This window comes from Mirounga angustirostris, unplaced genomic scaffold, assembly GCF_029215605.1.
Source record: "Mirounga angustirostris isolate CCGP_5_RB_7025 unplaced genomic scaffold, mMirAng1.0.hap1 SCAF_8, whole genome shotgun sequence".
In the NCBI taxonomy this organism is placed as follows: domain Eukaryota; kingdom Metazoa; phylum Chordata; class Mammalia; order Carnivora; family Phocidae; genus Mirounga; species Mirounga angustirostris.
Genome location: NW_026991716.1, coordinates 53169476 through 53177943, shown reverse-complemented (window position 1 = coordinate 53177943; position 8468 = coordinate 53169476). Strand labels below are relative to the sequence as shown.

The 8468-nt window shown below is 36.5% G+C and overlaps 1 long non-coding RNA gene across 1 annotated transcript; it reads left to right on the top strand.

The window, feature by feature from the left end:
- The first annotated feature begins 253 nt into the window (after positions 1 to 253).
- LOC135365487 (uncharacterized) lies at positions 254 to 7294 on the top strand. The gene is made up of 3 exons (XR_010413424.1): positions 254 to 358; positions 5499 to 5625; positions 7104 to 7294. It is a non-coding gene; the product is annotated as an uncharacterized LOC135365487 (long non-coding RNA).
- The last annotated feature ends 1174 nt before the right edge of the window (positions 7295 to 8468 follow it).

Below are 8468 nucleotides of genomic sequence, written 5' to 3'. Positions count from 1 at the left end.
ACCAACACATACTACCCAGCAGCTGAGAAACCTTCATGAAGCAAGGATTAATTGTTTGTGGCATAGCATACAACAATAACAACAATAACTCAACAAATCTACCATAGGAGAAATAAAGATAACTATTAAGGATAGGTATACTAGCCCTGAAAACCTCAGCCTCATTTTTCGTCTACGATGAAAATAAAGTGAAGTTTGTAATATGTCTCTTATCAACAACAAATACATACTGACCCACATGTTCTCTCTTTACTAGCATAATGCCAACTGATTTTCATCACTAAGAGATCCTCAAATGATAGATGAATTTTCAAAGACTTCAAAGAAAGTATATATTGAATTTAATGTAGTTTGATTGGTAAGTATTTTCTTCTTGCATGCTTCTTCCAGGTATCCATTTTACATAGATTTTAAAATATTTTTGAGTGCCTGTATATACCAGAGTTTGTGCTAGACCTTTGAGGAAATAAAATTCTGCATAAGGTGTGGTCCTGCTATCTAGAGGCTTATGTCCTAATATAGATGACTAAAGATATACATATTGAAGTAAAATTATAGGCAGGATTGAGACAGAAGTATCAAATTGGATTAAATTAGGGTTTTTCCCACAGCAGCACTATGGAAATTTTGAATCAGATCATTCTTAGTGGTGGGGAGCTGTCTTGCATATTGTGCGATGTTTAGCAGCATCCCTGACTTCGAACCAGGAGATGCCAATAGCACCTTCCCACTAGTGACAACCAAAAATATCTCCAGATATTGCCCATATCTGAAGACTGAGTGAAAAATCACCTGTAGTTTTAAACCACTGTATTAGATGGAAAGTGCTACACACATTTTGTGAATGAAGAGAATTTGTGGTTGGGGAAATCAAGGAAAGTCCATAGAGGGTAGGAGGGCTGGTAGAAGTAGGCTGAGAAGAGGAGAGCATTTCAGGAGAGGAGAAGATAGTGAGAAAGTGGCCAAACTGGAGATGGGAAGCCAAGTGCATAAGCATAAATGATGTTCCAGAGTCATGTGTAGCATTCAGTGTTCAGGAGGTGGTTAATAGAGAAAAACTCAGCAAGTAAAAAACAATCCTATCATGGAGGTCCTTGAATGTATAAAATAAATTGTTTTTCATTTTGAAGGGATGCCACTGGAAAACATAAGTGAAATGAATAAAGCATCATTTGGAAATGTTAAAAAGGCAGTTCTGGGCAGAATGATTTGGGCAAATGAGAAAGTCCATTTTAGGTGTGGGATTCAGTTAAGGACATAATTTGGCAGAAATTGGAGAATGTATTTGTGGGAGATGTATTTCCCAACACAGGATGAGAGAGGAAAAACAAGTGAAGAAGTAAATTCAGTAGCTTGCTCCTACATTTGATCTCATAAATTGTTGTTGAAATTGTTTTCTCATAATAAGAGTTGACACTTCATGACAGAGCTGATTGGCAGATGTGCCCAGATTCTCTGGGATTCCATGAAGTGGAAAGTTGTAACTGATGTTGCAAAGTTATAAAGACAAAGATGATATTATTCTCAAAAATAACTCCCTAGTGACATAGAAACTATGAATCCAGGCATTTAAATAATCTTGCTGATAAAAAGTATTCAATTAAAATTCCAAGGCCTGGCACAGAAATTTGTCTGCTAAAATTAATATTTATCCACATTGAGGTCCGCACCACACAACCAGACTTTTGAAAGTCTCCTCATTTCTCTCATGCCTTTAGAGAGTTTTGACCTAAGTTTATCTTCATGAAACATGAAATATGAGGACAAGATTTATGAAGACAGGACATAATTCAATTCCATATGATATGCGACTGTAATACTTGAACTTCAGAAAACCCCATCTAAAAGGTTAAAATATATCCTTAGTAAACTTACTCTTGATTAGTAACTAAACTGTTCATTTGCTCTAAAAATAGTTACTACCCCTTTGAATATCAAAACATCTCATGTACAGACAATATGGTATTATAAATAGGGAGACAAGGAAGCAACAAAGAAAAAGGCCCAGAAAATCATCACTTCCCCTTCACCCCCACAGCTCCTTCCATCCTTGCCCAAGTCACCTATGACTTAGATCCAAGAAAGGGGCATTTTCTGAAATCACAGAGACTTCTAGTCTTTGCCAACAGGCTAGTATTTTTATTTTAGAAATTCTCAAACTTACATATTTGAGATTATGACACCAGAAAATTAAAATGCACTCTTTTGAAGAATATGGATGCACTGAGGTCATAAGAGATTAACTGAATAGGAAGAAATGAAGATCTTGGGAAATCAGTGGGGAAAAAAATTAATCTCAGGCACAAGAGTTTTGAATAAGCAAACTCTAGGTTCATAAGTAGGGAATTAAATATTGGTGGAAATTCAAGAGAGGGTTTTTCTTCCTGGCAGTTAGATATAAAATAGGTAATAATTGGAAGAAACTTGAATAAGTGAGACAAGTTAAGAGACTGATGCAATAATCCAGATGTTGTTCATTTATCAAAAGCAATTTATAAGGATCCTCAGTATTAATGGCACTTTATTAGATACCAATTAATGCTTACTTGAACTAGGGCAGTGACTACAGAAATGGAAATGATCCTACTGAATATTAATAAAATGATTAAACCAGCTCAGTGCCCATTTTTTCTTGAGGCCTTTATTCCTGAGACTTTACATATTTGAAATGCATCCACAGTTTTGGGATTATTTCCTAAAATAAACTGCATTAAGAATCATGGGGAGAATTTTACTAATAGTTGCCTATCAACTGCTTGTCAGTCTGTACCAAGATGACATATTTCCCTGAGTGAAACAGGACCACGTTGTGAAGATGAAGGGGAGGAAAGAATGGTGGGGAGCAGTGCTACTCCCTCTAGGTTTTATCGAAGGCTCTATTTCTGTCAGTCACCAGAGAACTGAAATCCATCCCAGTCCTATAAGAATGCTTTTAGTGAGTTGTGAGTGTGTTCATTAAAAGAAATGAATGAGTCATATGGCCACCATTATTGATCATTTCTGCCCTGTGGCTTTAGACTGGAAATGCTTTTCTAGGGTCCCAAAAGGGATTTCCAATTTTTTTTTTTTTCTAATTTCATCTACAGCACTGTGGACTCAACTCATTCTAGCCACATATGATCTGTTCCATCAGGCCACTGGGAGTAATTGTAATGAATAAAGGAACTGCATTTAAAAGACTTTTTTTTTTTAAAGACTTTTTTAATCCTTCTGTATCATTTAAAATTTATCCACATTGTTAGAAAACTCAGTTGTAGTCCCACTTCTGACTTTGGCTTAAAGTATCAATCTAAAAAAAAAAAAAAAATCTAAATGGTCCAAGAAATCTAAAAATAAGGTTGAGAAGTGAAATCTCTCAGTCATTCCCCTAGCTTATCAACATAACATTTACTACTTGGACTTGTTAAAGAAATATTACAATTACATGCTTTTTCAGTATTTCATAAAATTGTTAATATATAATGATATAAATGAAATGAATTTTCTTTTATGTAAGTTCTTTTTGTAAGGAGAAATATTTAAACATAATCAGTGGTCATATTTGTCTATTTTAAATGCTTGATTAATATAAAAATATCTCAATCTACGTGTTAATATATACTCCTTTTTATGACAAAATGTCCATGGACTCCCATTTTTATTTCCTCAATCTTACAGTCAACAAACATTTGTTGATACAGCTGTTTTGTGTTAAATGCAGTACCAGGGACTGGCTATGTGAGGGTGTGTAAGACGGAACTCCCCATTTTCAAGGAATTGACAATTAAACTGGTGCATGCAGAGGAAAGACAATTAAACTGGTACCTGTGGAAAAATGTGAAAAGTGCTATCACTGAGATGAATATTTAGGAGAATACGTAAGTCAGAGTAAAGGTTTCATATCCTTTTTCCAGTATATTTAAAATCCTGACAAAAATCTCAGAAATTTCCTATGAAAAATGGCTAACATGGACATGTGGCTTCTATGAACTGTTCAATATCCTCATGGTATCTGAAGGGCTAGAAGGAATCTACAATAACTATTAGTATCTTTTTACATAAATTCATTAACTATCTCTCCACTCTGATATTCCTATGAAATCTTTAAAACCTACCACATTTTATTTGCAGAGTATTTTCCTGAGACAAAATTCTTGTTTTCCCCCCTCTATTTCTTTCCCAATTTTCTCCTAAATAAGTAAGTCTAGAAGCAGTTCTTTTATTTTGCTGATAAATATGATTTATCTGCTTTTGAAAGAAAAAAAGAAACACTGAAAAACCTGTGGTGCATTTTCTGCTTCAGTAAATGGGTCACACTTTGTCAAATTCTGAATATATTAAGCTTTTGTGAAGTTCTGTTTTTCTCAAATACTAGGTTGCTACACTAGATATCAAAGGGTAATTTATTTTGTTCTAAGTAAGCTTTTTACTCAGTTCCTTTTTTTTTTTGCCTCAAATCATGAATACTTCAAAAAAGATAACTCAGATAAATTAGAAAGTTTAAAGAAGGAGAATATTGGCTTTCATTTATATTTGTGAAACTGCATGCTGCCCTTCATATATGGAGATGATTAGTTCAAACTGAAATCTGTAAGATACCTGCTTTGTTAATTTTTTAGTGGCAGTGATGAATTTGACGCAATCAATCCCGAAGGACAATGGCCCTGTCAGAAAGTAACTTCTACCAATGGGGAGATCAAAATTTGCCGTCCTCATAGGGCCTGACCCTAAAGCACAAGCACCAACAAATATAGCTACGTATAAACAGAGGTAGAAGGTATAGGTAATCAAGAACATGCCATTCACAATCATTTGCCTGAATGTTTTCAATTGGGTCTGAACATTTACTTTTTGTATCCAAACTGTTTTCAATTGTTTATGCTATAACCTTCTTAGGAGGAACTAATATCATTCCATCAAACTTTCCAACTAAAATGATAAAATGCAATATGTACACATTCTAATTTGAGAAATATTTTGTTCTAATAAAGCACCTAGCACAATGTCTGGAACATCACAAGCGCTCATTAAGTATTTCCTTCCTCTATTTCTCCATGATATTTATCATGATAAATTATTTTGAGTTGGCTTCCTTCTCATACTAGGACCATTCTAAGTACCACACGACACATTTTTTTTTCCCTAAAGATCATTTGGTATTAAAATAATAGTTACCAATTAGTAGGTATATTAAACTTCATTTTAAGTCACAAATTCCTGTTGGCCACACTCACGTTACTTGGTGCAAGTCTTTTCACAAATTTAGTTGTTCCCGTTTTCTTTCAGAACATTTTCATCATGCTGAAAAAACAACAGGAGCCCTGTGAAAGAAATAAATGGGCATGTAAGTGGACACTGATACCTGCATCTGGGAACCAACTTTGACCTTCTCCATTTCATCTATTTCCATGTCTCTTTCAAATCCTGTATTTACATCTTCAGAGAGTTTCACAGTCTTCGAACCAGTTATCAGTTGAGTGGTCTTGTTGATTGATTTATGGCTTTCTTCTCTCCTCCAGTTTCAATCAAATGCCCATTCTTGAGGGAAAAACATTTGAAATAAACTCAGAATGCAGACTCACGTGCTGACAAATTGTGTTTTCCCCACAACCACCATCTGAGATTCAGGTCTCCGCTGCTTCACATGTAAGTGGTTGACATCGCTTCCCTCCCTGCCTCCAATCCCCTTTCACCTAATTGTCCTACTGACTGAAAGCTTGAGAAGCATTTCTGCCATATTATTCTCCTCGCTTAAAAACTTAAATAATCTCCCATTTCTATCAAATCCAATTCCCTAGTTTGCATTTAAGGTCCAATACTAACTCATCTTTGAATGCTACTGATATATTTATTGTCACAACTCAACAGATAGCCCTGTACACAAAGTCATGAGCACATATATTTGATGGTTAAATTTAGCTCAGCTACTACTGTTCTGAAGTATTTTCTGACCCTTCCCCTTTGTCCCTGGTGTGGGTTAGGTATACCTCTCCTCTCAGAGTACCTCCAGCAAATCCATCAGAAAATGGAACATACTGTATGGTCATTTTTTGCTTATGTGTCTCTATCCCCCATTAGGATGTAAGTTCCCAATGGGCAGAAACATGTCCTATTCATCTTTATAGCTCTAATACCTACCAAAGTATTGATGCCTAGGAAATGCTGAAATATGGTTATTGAAAGAATGACATTTCCTAAGTTAGGGACTGTATTTCTTATTCCAAAAACTTACTGATGTGTCTCTTCTAAGTAAAATGCTGCCTTTCTCTCTTTCTCTTTCTCTTTCTTCTACCTCCTAAACTTGGATCAAATTGAACTTCTTTGGAAATAGTCAGATGTTCATCAAAGAAAGGGAGAGATACGACTTCAGCTCCCAACTTAAAATAATTTGGTTCTAAAGCAATACTGCCTCTCACTAAGGAGTCTAAAAAGCCACCCAACCAAAAGAGACAAATAGGTAGTATATGCAGAATCCTGACATAAGCCTCCAACACTCAGCTCAGCCCTAGATATATGCACTGAACTCCAAGATGGCATTCTTTGGGATAGTTTATATCCCCCATACATAGAGTCCAGCTCTTCCCTTTTATTTATTTATTTATTTATTTATTTATTTATTTATTTATTTATCTATTTATTTATTTATTTATAATTTATTTTTAAGATTTTATTTATTTATTTGTCAGAGAGAGAGAGTGAGAGCAGGGATGGGGAGAGGCAGTGGGAGAGGGAGAAGCAGGTTCCCCGCTGAGCAGGGAGCCCAATGTGGGGCTCGATCTCAGGACCTTGAGATCATGGCCCGAGCTGAATGCAGACGCTTAACCGACTGAGCCACCCAATGCCTCTAGCTCTTCCCTTTTAGTGATATGATGAAATACATTCCCTGCTCATCACTGTTGTCATTGTCTCCTGGCCACTCTCTTCTCTTGCCCGAAGTCCAAGGACCCCTAAAACAGAAAACCCGCTCCATTGGTACCTATTCTGCACCTCTTCATTGCAGGCATCTGTTCAGAATTTGCTCTGCAAGTAGACGCAGTATTACTGCCATAATACAACCCTTTATTGTATGTGAGAAATTTCCCAAGAAAGCTTTTCTCAATCATGTACCTCTGCTTTGGTTCTAGGTACTTTCCTCAAAAGACAATCCTATTCACTGCAGAAGACACCGGAGCCTTCCATAGTTGAAGCTGGGGGCCTTTTCCAGGAAGCAGTCTTTCACCTATGTTTCTACTCTACCTTTCACTCTTGAAATCAACTTTGGTACAAGCATGATCTTCGGCTATCAGACCCTATCGTACATCTGTAAAATTTGAAAATAAAGAGGTGTCCAAAATATGAACATATCTATGTTTCTTTCTACTAGTCTGATTTCTTAGCAGCTCAGTATCATGTTTAACAACAAATTCAAAAGGCAGGAGTAAGAATGTAAAAATAACTGAAATTTTCAGTCACTATCTCATTTTACAGACCTGTCACGAGCGCGCTATGAAGGCACACACAAGTTGTGTCTTTCCACAATGTCAGCTTCATTCAGTCATAAAGCAAGGTTAACGTAATTACAAAGCAGGTTCAGGATTCCAAGCTCAATGACATTTCACCACATGATTAACTTGGGCTTTTTACCCAGCACACAGAGCAGAACACAGGACAAGCCACACAACAAACAAGATACGCAGGGGGTAGGAGGTTAACAAACCAAACACTGCTCTGTGGGCGTGCAGTTGAAATAAGGCCTCTGTCCAGTCCGGGTCAGCTCTCGGCACTTACTGCTTATTACGTTCCAGCAGTAAAGGCTCTCGGTTCCGTTCAGAGATCAATCGTGCAGAACCTTCTGCGGCAGCTGCCTTTCTTAAGTGGTCAGACATAGAGGGGTCAGTGTCTGAAGAGTCTGACAGTTTGCTACAAAAATCCTCCCCTTTTAAAGGGATATAATCAGTCTTGGGCCCCTGCAGACCTCCTCTGCTTCTGCTTGCTATTAGTTCTGAGGTGTCCTCAGCTGGTGCTGGTCTCGGGGATATTTCGTAGCTGCAGTATCCTAAACTACCTGCATTATTGCCTCACATCAGGCCCCTGCTTGACCTGAGTGACTCCATCTTGCTCTCTAAAAGACCATTATATCAGTACATAATTCTGCCATCCCTTTGAGTTAATAGGAGTTAATTTTCAAATTCCCTACTGAGTGTTTTCAAATGTGTATTGACCCATGAACGTGTAAATGGTTGGAAGAACTATTTGAGAGAAACCATTAACTCAGGTGTAGGAATATGAAATCACTACGAGATTACATTTGACAAAGCAAGATCTGTAAAAATGTGTTTCTACTGACAGTAAGTAAAAATAATGTGGAATCTTATAAGGAAATTTGAAATTTATCTAACAAATTTAGGTCTAATACATCTAACATCTAATATTTTTCAGAGAAGTAAGTTTTCAGTATTCCCTTTATCTTTATTTCCAAACACATTCATCTTTATTCACAGATCAGATGT